The sequence below is a fragment of the Cavia porcellus genome, unplaced genomic scaffold (genome assembly GCF_034190915.1).
Source record: "Cavia porcellus strain 051 isolate PalLab524CR breed Dunkin Hartley unplaced genomic scaffold, mCavPor4.1 scaffold_14, whole genome shotgun sequence".
In the NCBI taxonomy this organism is placed as follows: Eukaryota; Metazoa; Chordata; class Mammalia; order Rodentia; family Caviidae; genus Cavia; species Cavia porcellus.
In genome coordinates, this window is record NW_026947497.1 from 22,009,218 (window position 1) to 22,024,908 (window position 15,691).

Below are 15,691 nucleotides of genomic sequence, written 5' to 3' on the forward strand. Positions count from 1 at the left end.
CCCGCCCTCAGTGTGAGAGGTGCAACCCAAAAGCAGGGAGACAGGCTGGAACGAAAGCCAGGGAAGGGGGAAGCCAGCCAGCACAGGCTCGCTTGCCCTCTCTTGTTTCCCTCTGCTTCCTAGCTGCCAGGAGAGGAGCAGCTTTCTTTCACCACCCCATTTGGCCGTGACGCCTGGCCCCGCAGCTGGCCAACCCTGATCAGAAACTGTGAGCCAAAATAAACTTCTTCCTCTCCTAAGTTGTTTTTCTCAGATGTTTGGTCACAGTGCTAAAAAGTTAGCACAGATGATAATAAAGCTAAATATTTTTCAGTCACACTATGTCATGTACACGTGACACAGTGTCACACTTTGAGACGTACACTTAGGAAAAAAACTATATATGAGGAATTCTTTTTATTAAGGGTCTACATGATGTGTGGAGAAAGCATGGCTTGGAGATGTTTCAGCATGGAGTACATCTGAGAAACAGCATTGCCTACAAAGGTGGAATCATAATTTAAATGTTAGGGATTTCATGCCTGTAAGATAGTGTAATCTTAGTCATATAGCAGCACAGGCTGTGGACTGCACAATTGCAGGTGACACTATTTAAATCAGCTTGATGTGTTCACAGGGACTAAAATGTAGTAAGATATCCTGTTTGACTTTGTGAAACAAAACCCTAAAGCAATGGTGAGATAAATCTGAAGTCTGTTTCCCCTCCTTTCTAGGGACTGAACCAAAGGCCTTAGCACTGAAATATATCCTTAGCTCTTTTTTTTTTTTCGTTTGAGACTGGTTCTCACTATGTAATAATACAGGTGGCTGGCCTTGATCTTGCTTATGTAGCTCAGGATGGCCTTAAAGTCACAGTGATCCTCCTGCCTCAGCCTCCCAAGTGCTGGAATTATAGGCATGTGCCACTGTGCTTTGCTAAGCTCCTGTAAATAACTACTTTTTTAAAATTTGTAGACATGGTCTGGGTTCTAGAGTGCCACTAGAAAACATCCATCTATCTTTCCCTCTGCCAACCTGATTGTGTCAATTTCATCTTCATTGTGACCTCTTTGTGTGTTGACAGACCTGTTCCAGGTTGCCTATGGTTGTCCCTGTTTTAAAATGAAAGGTAGATGTGGAGGAAATTCCCGAGTGCTTGATCATCCAGGACAGCCTGTCTCAAAGTGGTGTCCTACTGCCTGTTAGTGACTCTTAGCTGTTAGTGACTCAAAGATCAGGGAAGAAGAATGCGAAGTAGGAAGCAGCACCTATGTTAGGACAGTACAACTTTTCTAGTAATTCTCAGCACAATTACATCTCCATCTAAGTCTTCAGAACCATGCAAGACAGGCAGGGAAGTAGACTGCATTAGCCAGACTCATGACTGCCCTATAACAGTCACGGTTCGGTGGGTAAGAAGAGAATAAAGCTCCTTAGGAACACAATTATAAATGTCTGCATAATTCTGTAGCTTTCTGTAACACTGCTCAGCTACTCTGGAGCAGAAATAGGGAAAGCAGACCACAGGGGCAAACTGGGGCTGGACACTGTCAGAGAAAGAACATCAGAAGGCTGAGGAAACCCGTCATTTTGGTATATGCTTGAGGTTATAGAGAATGCAGTAAAACCAGGAAAGGGTGATAAACGATAGAAGGACCATGAACTTGGAATAAAGTGTCAAGATTCTTTTTAGGTCTTGGAGAAAAAGTCTACTTGAGAAAGTCAAAGGAGGTAAATTAATTTTACCGTCTCTTGGCGCATGGGAACATTATTTGTCTTCAATACTCATTGAGCAGTGTGGGTTTGTTCATTTTAACTTTCTAAACTTGGAAAAGAAAAATCTTATTTAAAATTTGTATCAGAATTATCTGTGGCATTCCTGTTACATTGAAAATAAATCAATAAAGAAATGAAAAAGAAATCTGATAAAAACAGATGGCAATTTGATAACTGAAGGATTTATCTTGGTGAAAGTGTGTGTGTAAAATTAAGCCAAATATTTTAATGTAGCATGCATATTTGAATAGATTGTAGGTCAAAAAACAAAGTGACAGCTAAATTGGAAGCACTATTTTTCATTTAAATCAGAGCATATTTAAAGTAATATTGTATGCATTTATTCACCAGTAATAAATAGTGGTATAAGAATCTTTATGTAGGAAATAATATTTATATATACATTTTAATTGTCTGTAGCACAGTAGAGAGGATAGTGAAATCTACAAGTATTGACATTTATATATGTGCCCTTTAAAGAATGAGTAAAACACAGCAAGCCTGGAATTATTTAAGTTTTCTTCCACGAAGAAAAAAAGTAGACTTATAGACTAACATTACAAGCTAGTTGATATGGGGATTTTCAAATTCCATAGTGAAATATAAAACAACCCTCTCGGAGAGTTATTGGGTAGTTCCTTTAGGAATGGCTCACCAAAAATGTTATCAAGTAGTTCCCTTAGGAATGGCCCATCAATTAAACATCCCAAGTCGCTCTTGCCTCAAACAAAGAATTGAAGGAGAGAAGCCAAAAATGATGCCAAAAGTTTCTGTGAAAAATGAAGGGTGAAAGGGTAAGGGAGAAACTGGTTCCACAGAGCAAACTTGGGCCAAGCAAAAAAGGAAAAGAGAAAAAGGGTGATCAGGGTGAACTACCATGAGAGAGACACAATGGCATGTTCCCTCGGCCTCCGGTCTCTTTTCTGCAGTCCACACTTCCTGAGAACCTCAGAGGAGGTCTACAGAAGAGGTCCCGAGAAGTATTTGGTACTGCCTTGGGATCTTGTACTTACCAGGTCCTCCTGTTCCCTTGGCCAGCTTTGCCATGTCCTGCCTCCTATCTCAGGAGCAAATAACATGAATTTGATTTTCCAAGTTTGGACCTCATTTGGATTAAATATTAACTATTAAATATTAATTATTTCCCTTCACTATTATGCTTAGCATGTGACACAGGGCAGAGAAAATATAAATATAGAAAAGATGATATACATTTTCAAGTCAAAACATGATGAACATGAAGTAATCAAATTTTCAGAGGGACAATTCTACATTACAAGAACTTTTAAAACTCCAAATCATAGAGTTAGGGATGTACCTTGGTGTCAGAATGCGTGAGATCCTGGGTTTGATTCTCAATCAACAAGACTCAATCAAACAAATTATCCCCTCCAACTTGGAAAGTTTCTATAGTTATATAACGGTGAAGAAATACCACTGACAGCTTAAGAATTTGGAGTAAAACAAAATAACTAAGTAAGACTTTTCCTGGTTTCAAACAAAGCAATTACTGTAGTAGCCAACAGGTAAGACCTGCATTCTTGTTTGGATTCTGTATCGCAGGTAACTCTTGCAAAATCAAGAAAAAGGAGAAGTCAGGTAATTATAGGATAGAATAAATTTTACCTGCAAAATTGGCTATCCCTGAGACATTCAAGCCTGTAAACTCTTACACTGTGAAAAGAATTCTGTAAGTTTTAACTTCTTTAAAGGTTAAAAAAACCTATTTGTAAGTTCTATATGGTGAAATTATTACAAAATATTAAATTATAGAAATACTTTGAGAAAACATTTTTAAAATGTGTATAATATGAACTTTGACTCATGGAGTAGAAAAATATCATTAAAATGTTGGTTTAAAAAAATCTCTTTTTTTATCATTTTGTTCTAAAATCCTCTGTAGTAAAGGAAAAAGTTTTTAAGGACTTCCTCCCCCCCCCCCCCGCCTGCATCAGCTTTGTGTGGAGTAGTACATTTTTGTTTCCTTAACTTAAAGATTAGTGGCTTAGAACAATGCTGTTACTGTTTCTCACACTGCTGTGCACTGACTGGGTAGTTCCGTGGGCCTCACCTGTGCTTGGTCAGGTAGGGTGGTCAGGGTCATATAGATGCATCCATCAGATGTCGTTATAGTGTGGCTGTGGCTGGGGTAGTGGAGTGTGGAGTCTCTGAGCCTTTTCCCCATGGCTTCTTCATTACGAGGTGATCCCCAGTTTTATGACAGTGAGAAACAAAACAGAACAAAACAAAATAAAACAAAACAAAGCAAAACTCTCTAAAGCCTCTGAAAATCCATGGTCTGGAGTTCATTACCTCTGCTTTATCTCCCATGTCAAGGCAACTTCCAAGGACACATGAGGAATAGATTCTACCTGTTGGTAGGATCAGGTACAAAAATTAAAAACCACAAATGGAAACCTTTGAACATTTGACAAGTAATGTGAAATGTCCATCAGAAAAAAACAAATATTACACTGATTCTGTGTCAATTTTAAAGAAATTATGCTCATCTATGATATAGGACCTCAGAATTAAAAGTCTAATTTAAACAGCTTCTATTTTATGAATTAAATTGAATGAATTACTTAATATGAATAAATAGTAACTCTAAAAACACAGATAAAAATGTATGCTTGTCTGTACTGATTTTTTTTTCAGGATTAGACCCTTGTTAAAATTATGTTTAACTCAAGAAAATATGATTTTGAAATCAAGGCTGAGAAAATTCAAAGTACAATAAAATGATAATAATTTCTTTTCTAGTTTTATAACTGGCTTTAATTTTAATCAATTTGACACTCTATTTCTGATTAAATTCTTTTAAACTAAGAAGTTTAAAAGCCACAGTTTTTTTTTAAATTTTCTTTGATCATTTATGGTTGAATAGGTTTAACTGAAAAGCAGTTTTTGCTTAATTAATATTGTTTAAAAAATTAAATAATGTGTGGAAACATATGAATACTTTTCAAAAATAATTGAATAATTGCTATGTTCTCAAGGTAATTTTTTATTTGATATAATCTTTGTAGCGTGAGCAAGTATAATACATGGCAGTTTAACTTGGCTAAGTTTCAAGTAAAGTGAAAAGAGAATGTTATTATTTCTTGTGCCTTTCTTATGATGCATTCATTATTTGCTTCCAAAAGAATTTTAAAATGTCACACATGTAAGTGCCTGGCATGATAGTCTGTAATCTGTGATTGATAAGATAAAAACAAACCTCTCAGATATTAAAGAAACCTTCATATTGTTCTTGTGCTTTACAAGAAGGAGGTGCTGCCATTCGATAACGAGAGCTAGAGACTGCAGCGGGGGGAAACAGCATAACCAAAGTGTGCTCCAACGCCAAAGCAGAAAGGATTCTTGAAAAGTTCATTGCAGGGAGGTTCTGTCAGAGTGAGAGTTCACATTTTCACCAAGAAAAATTGAAAAAAAATCCAGTTCACGCCATGTGATTTGGCTAAACCTAACCAGAATGATGATTTTCATGGAGAATATTTTTTGTTCTGTTCTGTTTTAGATACAAAGTAATTCTAAGCAGAAGGAATGCTGTTTCTGGCTTTCAGAGTAGAGAAGACCCTGTGGAAGGATTGGAGAATGGCAGCAAGCGCCGAGGAGGAGTGTTTCCTGGCAAAATACAGCATGGAAACCCTAGTTCTGCAACTGCAAGAAAGCAAATTCTGCCAGGAGGAGGAAACTCTGCCGGAGGAGGAACTCAGGCTCCAGAGGAAACGCAGCCCAGAGGCTGTAACAACTCAATTTTGACTTCTTGATACCTTGTGCATAGAGCTTACCTGAGACTGACTGACTTGTGTACAGAGACTGCAAGGTAATGAGTGGATAATGTTTATAGCTCCCATGTTTGTGATAATTGATTTTGTAGCAACAGAAAACTAATACTAATTTTGATTACATGGGTATTACTGTAACAAATCCTCAAAAGATGTGAAAAAGGTTTTGAGTCTGGTAATAAACTAATGCTATTAGAACTACGAGAGTAATGGAAAAGACCTAGATTGCTTTGGAACGACTGAGAAATGCAGTCACTAAAAATGCTGTTGGTCTGGGCTCAGCAGGAAGTGAGGAAATGTTATTGGAGCTGGAGGAAGGAAGGTCCTTGTCAGGTAGCGTCAGGAAGCAGGGGAAAATTGTTTCAGGGGTTATTTATAAAGCAGATTTTGTAATTGTTGAACCTGAATGCTGCGGAGATTTCTAAGCAATGTGGTGAAGGAGAAGCCTGGCATCTTTCTTTTCATAATAAAAATTGAGAAGAGGCATGAATTGAAAAAAAGAATTGTTGGGTGAAAAGAACCATGATTGGTTGATATGGGCAGTCTCAGCCTACATACAGAAGTAGAAAGTGCTAAAATTCAGAGATCGCTTCTGAAAGTGTAGCACAGACAAACAACTAACATGTGGCTGGCTGTGCAGCTTCTGACTCAAATTTAGAAAGACCCAGATGTTGTAGTATGCAGAGTTAGAGATAAAAGTATGCCTCCTCTCCTAGATCTCAGTCAAACCAGGGAGTCTCTAAAGAGATTTGTTGGCGTTGTCCCTCAGCCAGTCCAGAACAAGCCAAACATGGAGAAGGAATTTTCTCAGAAAAATCTATGAACAACTTTTTTGTTTCATGAAGTGAATTCTATGAAATCCAACCAAAGCCCACATGATACTTGGGAATATTGCATCAGTAGGAGACCTGACAGCTGCAAGCGAAAGGGACCTAGCTTTAATAAAATCAGAAGAGGCTCTCAGATCCTTCAAGTTCTCTTGGCAGGAAGTGGGAGTTGACAAACCTCCTCAGCTACTAACACAAGCTACCTTTCATGCAAACAGCCAGATGACTCAGAGCTAAGATCCCAGAAGACGGAGATGAAAGCCACAAAGGATATTCCCAAAGCTTAGAAACGTGACAGAGTTTTCCCAGCTGGATTTAAAGCTGTTTCAATTTTCCCCACTTTTGAATGAGAGTATTTATAACGGGATCAGTTTTCTATTGCTATGTAAAAAATTACCACAAATGTAGTGACTCAAAATAACAGAAATTTATTGTCTCACAGTTCTCTGGGTCAAAAGTGTGCTATGGTGCATCTGTATTCTCTTCCTAGGGTCCAAAGGCAGCACTGAGATACTCACCAGGTTGTGCTCTTGGATTCAGACTCCAAAGAAGTCTAGGCTTAGTCAGTTTCTTTCCTTTTTTTGTTTCTTTGCAGCTCCTTTGAAGTGCCATGACCTTGCTGCTGACAGCAGGCAATCAGTTCTATTTTCTAAAGACCACTTACATTCCTTTGCATGAGTGCCTTTCCTTCATCACAGCCACCAGTCACCCTGAGAAATCTTCATGCTTTTGGGTCTTTTGCTTGATTGCAAATTTTGCGTTGGTATTTGAGTGTATGAGATTGTTTTAGTTGTGGACAAGAAGGACTTTAACAATTTCGATGATACATATGAATATGTCTTCTCAGTTAGAGTTAAGACCATAAACCCATATGTGTCTGCAGGAATAGCATGATTTTACTTTTCTCGTCTTACAGATATACTTTCTTTTACATTAATTCTGAAATGTATTGATGTCTATTTTGCATTAATATCTGAAATGTATCGATGAAATTAAACGGCATGTAATGAGTGGCGCTCCTTTTTTTGTTTTGGCCCTTGAAATACAACTTTTAAATTCTCTGAGGCAAGACCTACAGAAGACTAGAAACCCAGATATTAACTTTCCTATGCTAACGTAGAACAAATCAATTAAATTATCAAGCTCATTTTTATCATAATGATTATTTTCTTAGTAAAAGTCCTGAGAGGGGAAAATGCATTGCTAAATATATTCAAACAACATATTACTAAGTATTAGCTTACCGCTGCCGAAAATGGCCTCAATCTAATAGTAGTCATCACACTTTTAGAGTGACATGACCTATGAGTTTTTCATAATTGTCTCATTTTTATTCTCTGCCTCTGATATACTTAAGATATGCACCTGCAATTTCCCGGAATGCTTCATATTTCCCATGCCTCTTCACAATTTTACTTTCACCTGAACTGCAATTTAATTTGCCAACCTTTTCATCCGTACTTTTCATGTTTAGCAATCAAATCACTAAACATCTGATACCCCAAGTAACAGTAGCTATACTTCTCGATTTTTGCCTTTTCCACAATTCATCTGTTGAAAACCCATTTTCCACTGCAACTGTGTTTGGAGATATGCTCTATGAGAAGGCAATAAAATTTAAGTGAGTTCTTTAAGGTGGCCCTAATCTAACAGGACTAGTGCCCTTAATCTTCAAAGAAGATATACAAGGAGTGTGCTTGCATAGAGGAAAGGTCAAGAGAGAACACAATAAGAAAGCAGTCATTTACAGTAAAGAAGAAAGGCCTTATCAAGACTCAGCCCCACTGGTACCTTGACTGTACCTTGGCTTCCATCCTGGAGAATCATAAGAAAATACGTGTCTGTTGTTTGTACCACCCAGTCAGTGATATTCTATGATGGGAGGCCTGGTAGGTTCAGTGCTTGTATAACTGTTCATACAGGGGTTATCAGTTTTTGTTTTTGTTTTTTCTCAAAGTGAAGCAAAAACTGAACAATATCAATATGCACTGAAAAGTACAACTAGAACTGCGACCATGTAATTTTTCACTTCTGTCCTTCATTTTGAATTTCTGGATCTATTAGGCCCAGTTTAGTGTCTCCAACTCCTCACTTGCCATTTTGACTGAAGTTGCTTACTAATTTTTACCTTTACATCCCTGTCAAAACTCATTTTCATTCATGTCAATAACAACCTAATGTGCCATTCTTGGATCCTCACTGAGTCTATCTTGATTTGTCAAACAACACTGCCGAGTATTTTCTTCTTCTGAGTTACCGATTTTCTTGTAAACCTTTGATTGCTTTTTCTATTCTTTGCCGGTTCATTCTCATCCATGTGTTCCTTAAAAGTAGATGCTGCTCATTCCTTGTCCTAGTCTCTGTTTGCATATTCGCATTGAAACCTTCATCTTCCGCTATGGTCTATGTTTGAAGAAACATTTAAATAGATAAGCCCAGTCCAACTCTCTTCTTGGCACTATGTTCTACACCCATATTTTCACTTGAATTTCATACAATATTTCAAACTCAGTATATTAAAATTTGAATGTCATTAATAATTTACAAGTGGAGTAAAATCTGCCCTGAGAAAACAGAAAAGAGATAATGTAGATCTTAGTTGAGTAAATATTTTTGTAGTGGATTCTTGCTTGAGATAAATCTAATGAGAAATCTAGCAAGCCCTCAAATCTGAATTTTTGAGGAAAAAAGAAAGAATTAGATGACTTCCAGTTAAAGTGGCTTCTAGATTTTGTTATTCTTTTCGAATGAAGTTATCAGGGGGTAGAACTGAGAATATACTGCTTTAGGGAAACAGGTAAAAAAAAAAAAAAAAAAAAAAAAAAAAAACCAAACCATTTCTAGATGTTTTTAAATAATCTGTAGTAAGTAAGTGGTTAATGTCAGTTACATTTATTTCACTTTTAGTTATGTCAGATTCTCAAGCTTTTTGGTCTCGGAGTACCTTTACATTTTAACAATTGCTAAATAATCGAAAGAACTGTGTTTAGGTAGCTTATGAACTGTGTTTATGTGTGCTACATTTACTGTACTAGAGATTAAAACAAACAATCTAAATATGTCTAAATAACCACAAGCAAAGTATGTCAATATAAATAATAGAAATATATAATTTTTTAAAAAAGATTTGTAGTTTCCAAAACAAAATTAATGCAAGAAGACTTTAATGTTTTGCCTTTTACAAATCTCTTTGTAAACTAGATTCTTCTTTCTGCCTGAGGATGAATTTTCTTTGCATATGCTGTTCTGGCTGAAGTATGTGAAAAATGTAGCCTGACACAAAAATATACTTTGAAAAGGCACGACATAATATTATTGTAATAGATATTTTTAATAGACATATGTATAGTACACTAAAACTTTGGCAGATGGTGCTACTGTAAACTTTGTTTCGGCATGAAATCTAAATTTGTATTGCTGGACTTCTACAAAAATTTAATTGACTTATAATAAATTTAGTTTTCTGTCTTGAACTAGTACAACAAGTAAAACTGACATATTACAATAACTTTATTTAGTTTTCCTTGAACTTTAAGTGAGTCTTTTATGCAAGCATGATTTTGTAACAGCATAAATTCGTTATTTGGAAAAATAGTAGTTCACTAAGTTTTGTAGACAGATTTTATTATACAATGTCAAAAAATCATAGTGGTTAGCACCATTACAAATCTTTTTAGAAACGTTAGCCAGGTTCACAAAGGTGGAGGTAGCATTCTAAAATTTTAACGAGAATTTATGTATTTAAATTTTTGTTATTGTTTATCCTATAAACAGGCTCACGTCATTTATTTCTAAGAATAAGTGCCAGATATTCAAATATGAATAACCATGGATTTTATCAATCGCCCTTTCAGCGAAGCAATGGTGTTCTATGAAGAAAGTGGCCAATTTAACTTACAACTCTACCACATCGGAGCACCTTTCACTGAGACAAGGTCACAGACCTTCATTTCAGTAGGAAACAAAGTTTTCAACAGTGAGATTTTGCTAAAATTTTTTTTTCTGATTTTTTTAATAAAAATTAGGTAATACTGACTTTTTTTTTTTTTACACTATGAGGTTGTGTAAGTGAAAAATGCAACTGCTACTAGTCTATTTTGGTGCCTTTGCTTTTGAATTTTGTTAAGGCACTAAAGTTTTACCCCTCTTGTTTCCACATCATCAGTGTATTGTAAAAGAAATGAATAATGTCTTAGTATTTTTATAAAGAGATCTTTGACCTTATGAACCTTCTGAAAGGATCTTAGGGATCCTTGGTGATCTGTAGAATACATATGAGAACTTTTGATCAATATAACACTGCATCTCCAGAGACAGGATTACACTGCACAGTAGGAAAGAAATTGTACCTATTATGGTTTCTCTGCCTGAAAATGGTAATCTTAATATTATCATTTTCAAATTAAGGGCTCAATAAGAAAAAGAATAGCATGCTCGAATTAATTTATCTACCAAACATAATAAAAGAGCCATAATGGTTAACATTAGATGCCAGTTTATTTGGACTAAAAGATGCCTAGGTAGCTGGTAAAGCTTTATTTCTGGGTGTGTCCATGAGACTGGCTTATGAGTTGGTTGACTGAATACAGGAGATCTCTGTTGGGTACCATCCAGAGAGCTGGGAGCCCAGACAGAAGAGGAGGGTAGAGGAAAGGCAAATTCTCTCTTTCCTCATAGCTGAGATACCTTTTTTCTGTCCTTGGACATTAGAACTCAAGATTCTTCTGCCTTTGGACACTAGAACTTGTACCTACAGCCCCCATCTCCCTGCCTCCAGTTTGGTGAACTGTTAGCCTTGAACCAAGAGCTATACCACCAGCCTCTCTGCTTCTGAAGTCTGTGGACTTGAATCATCTTTCCTGGTTTTATAGCTTACTGATGGCCTATCATGGAACCTTTCCTCTCTTTAATTGTACAGCAGAGTCTGAGTATTCATTAAAACTGCTCTTTTGTCATTTCAGTGTAACTCAGTACTTCTCATATGTGGTCCCCTTCCATCATTGGTACTCTACAGGTTTTCTTGAGTTTTAATCTGGGCATTGTAATTATCTCAAGTAGTCCTCCCTTGTGGACACATTGTCCAGTCTGTCTTCCATACTGCCACCAGAACTGACACCTGAAATAGGTGGCTAACTGTATTTTTCAGTTTTAAAAAGTTTTGTACAAAGAGTATCAGGAGTCCTCTGTGATTCTCATACTGACTGTTGCAATCTGATGACTCTTATCTCCTGCCTTTCCCACTTTTACCAATCAAAGGCAGCCATCTACTACCAAATGCTTCCATCTTTATGTGGATGCGTGTCATTCCTATTACCTAAAGTCTCCTATTCCTGCCTTGTGACCTATTGCTTTTTTACCCACTTTACTTTGGTTTTCTTTCTTCCTGCTACCTTAATGGACCTGATAAACTCATTTTCATTATATTTTAAATGCGTATGTATTTGTTCGACTATATAACATATACAAAATGATATTCTATAGAAGTGCTTCTTATCTTCATAATTGAACTTAATGAAATATGTATGTTCCACAGTTTAACTTTGCCTCTTCTCTCTCTTCAAATCAACTCAGATGTAAGTAATTTCTTTTCTTTGCACTTACCGAAGTTACACATATGTCAGCTGGACTCTTTCCTTTATCATGGGAAGTGTCTTTTGTTCCCAATAACACCTTTTTTTTTTTTTTTTTTTTTATTGGTACCAGGGATTGAACTCACGACCGCCTGCTTGCAAGGCAGGCCCTTATGCCGCTGAGCTAAATCCCCAGCCCCAAATAACACCTTTTAAATCCTTGCAATTTGTCATCTACTCAAAGTAGACAATGAAGCATATGTTGCCTTAAGAGAGTGATGGTGCTACAAAGTAGCAGGAAAAAGTGATTTTAGTTTCTGGAGCAAAACTTTGATTTACAGTATCTTAGCTATTTGAACTTCTAAATCCTAACTGTTGTAAGAAAAAGACTATAATTTTTATGCCAATAAATCACCCTTGCAGACTTAGATGAATGAGTAATAATATAAAGGCAAATTTTTTTCATTTTATTGGCTGTGGGAGAGAAGGGAGAATCAGAAGAGAGGTAAGGAGAGTTAGCTGCTGGTATTTCCCTAAGAATGTACCATGCTTCCTACTTACATGATTTTATATCTACAGGCAAGTACACTGCAAAAATGTGAACAAAGGGACCATACGCTCAGCTTCCACACAGAACTCCGAGAAGCTGTGATAGCAGAGCTGAGATTAATACACAGAGCGGCTGAGCAAAGCTACCCGGGGCAAGCTTGAGATTGTCTTGTGCTCCGTACAGTGTATACCAGTCAAATGCTTGATTTGTGTCTCGGAGGGGCTCACAAATACCTGAGCACTAGTTTTTGGGATTAAGGTTTAATAGGATTAAAGCAGGGAAAGCAGGAGCTTACGCAGACCACAAATCTGTAAACTAATGAAAATCAGACGTTTTTAAGAAAGACTAATGTACATAGATGACAGCCATTTAATGAATCACCCATTTCTGTTTCCCCCTGCCTGTTCTTCCACTGAAATATCTCTTAGCGGGAAGGTCCAATTTCAGACTTCACTGGGAAGGTAACTTTGAATTGACCAAGAAAACCTTGAATTGGCTGAGGAAATGCAAAAGTTTGACTGAAGTTATTTTAAATTGACTGGAAAAAAATGACTAGGATGCTAAGATAGGGTCTGTTATCTAGCAGAAATGGGAGTCAAAATAGAAATAGGTTGAATTACAGAAGAAGAATCATGTGGATTGAATTTCAAGACTAAGATTTTTATGTGTTGACCTTCAACTGTGGGTCTCATACTAAATGAAACTTTATTTCATCTATTTTTTTGTGGTACTGTCTTAGATCATAAATGTTTGAAAGGCAAATGGTTTTAACTTATTTTAGTGTTACCTATTCCTGCACAGTACTTTTCCCAATGGTTTCCAAAATGTACATGCAATTAGACTCTACCTTCAATTCTGTTATGAATAACAGGCACTGTTTTTGAGTAGTCATACAATAACTTAAAATATAAGTGTTCATTTCCTTTATTTTTTTTAACTGTACTATAAAAGTGAAGAAATGAAAAGTGAAAGAATTAGTAGGATGAAGTAAGGATAACTTTTCATGACACAGAAAATGGGTTGCAATTTTCAGTACTGATATAAAACGACCAGTCTATTGGACTATTAGATTAAAAGTCTACTAGACTATTAGACTTTGTGAGTTAATTAACAGGCACAAGTTAACATTACATACATGAGAATATGAAAGATAATGATAAATATATTTAAGTCCTTTCATGATATAAAAGTGAGTCAGCAAGAAGGCCCTAAGGATATCGCTTTCACTTCTGCTATGTATATTTCAAGATTTTTAAGGTGTAGAAAAAAAAAGAGCCAAATATTGAACCATGCGAGATAGCAAAGAGTGATTATACATACTTGCATTTGCATTTGCTTGATTTTAAAATTGACTTAAAGTAGTTCTTTATTATTTCTGTTAATTTGAAGGTTGTACACAATGAGGAACCCAATATAACTTTAATAAAAGTATTTATTTTCTTTAGGAGTTAAGCCAATTAGGGTTCTATGTTTCTACCTTTTTTAAAGGGAAAAATAAAATAAGTATGTTTAATCATTAAATTAAACATATGCATTATTGGCCATTAACTTCTAGTGTGTTATGGTTTGATAACTAAGTGGTCAACTTAACGCCAGCTGGATTACATCAGCATGTATTGAGAGAAGATGCTCCACCTGAGGAGGGTTGCCAGGATAAATAGGTGGAGAAGAAGAGAGGTGTGGAGAGGGATTGAGGTGTTATGGAGGCATTGTTGGTTCTCCTACGAGTTGCTGTCTGAGCTGTTGGTTCTCCTGGAGAAGCTTTGGTCTTCACATCAAGCATTGCTTCCTGGCTCCAGAGGGGAAGACATGTGCTGCCTGGTCTCCAGGGTGAACTCCTCACGCTGCTTCCTGGCACATACCTGACTGTGCTTGTTGTCGGAGGAGCTCGGGGCCTCCGTGTCGCTGAGGACAGCTGTGGTTCCTTTTAGGACAGCCCCGCTTTTTGTTGTGAGTGTGACTTCTCAGCTCCAGTGTAGAACCCTCATCCTACTAGCACAGCTCCTTCATCCTGCTGGCATGGACTTTCTGGCTTCCACCGCTGACCCTTGGGTCTTCCCGGCGTGAATCCGTAAAAGAGCCTGGCATGAGTCCTTGTGGGCCCTGGACTTCCAGTTGGACTCATGGAGGCATTGTCCTGAGCTCTGGGTTTTTATCTGGACTGATGTGGGAAATTGCCATGGGGTTTAGGCTCTTGACTAAATAATCTATGTCATTGGTGTTGCAGATAGATTTCCTGCATTCTCCTGTGTTAACTTCCGGTGACTATTATAAAAATATTATAAACTCCATGTCCCACCTGAATTGTTCTGTGTACAACCCCTGACTACAACATAGTGCAAAAAATTAATTTGTACTAATAATTGAGCTGTATGCAGAACTTGTGATAGCAACCCTAAATGACTGTTTCTTATGAGCAAAAAACTCCTGATGAATATTTTCTTCTAGGTGGTTTGGATGTGAAGAATGTCTGTATGCTATAAAGACAAATTCAGGCCTACACTCTTTTTTTTTTTTTAACTTTTCTTCTTGTTGGTAAGAGGCTGCTTATACAAGATCATATCAATGCCCAGTAGAATTCATGCATGGCTTATCTCATTAGCATACCTGAAACCAGAATGTCCCTGTCTTGCCAATTTTAGTTAATGCCATACATCCTGTAACACTGCTTTGACACCTTAATGTCATCATTTATTTCATTTCATTCAGTTCTGACAATCAAATGAGACCCATAGATTGGTCTGCTCTCTCCCTTTTCTCCTATATTAGGTGATATTTTTCTGGATAATATCTAATAACCTTTAAGTAGTATCTCCACTAAGACCGATTCAAAATTAATCTTAGTAAAAACAACTCTGGTAAGTCATTTATTTCCTTTCTTGCATTGTCAAAATAGAATCCCATTGCTAGCAAGGCAAATCCTGATTCTCTGGTTTATTTTGAGATAAAATTTTGGTTTTCAGGATTACCCAGGATTACCACCCTCTATTACCCTCACACAACCTCCACCAGAAATTGGTGTTTCCTTAGTAGATGTTTCTGTGTCATTTGCCTCCCATTCATGTGTCCCTTCTCTTCCCTCTGTCAGACTTCTTTTCCCATACTTTCTACTCTAGCACTTATTTCAGTTATTATTTAAATCCATTTTTCTTTGTATTTAAAGTGTATTTTCTGAATTAAATTAATTCAAATGAACAT

At 36.7% G+C, this 15,691-nt stretch overlaps 1 long non-coding RNA gene across 1 annotated transcript; it reads left to right on the forward strand.

Moving 5' to 3' along the window:
- The first annotated feature begins 5,023 nt into the window (after nt 1-5,023).
- Nucleotides 5,024-14,884, forward strand: LOC134478680 (uncharacterized). Its single transcript, XR_010051451.1, has 2 exons — nt 5,024-5,151; nt 5,276-14,884. It is a non-coding gene; the product is annotated as an uncharacterized LOC134478680 (long non-coding RNA).
- The last annotated feature ends 807 nt before the right edge of the window (nt 14,885-15,691 follow it).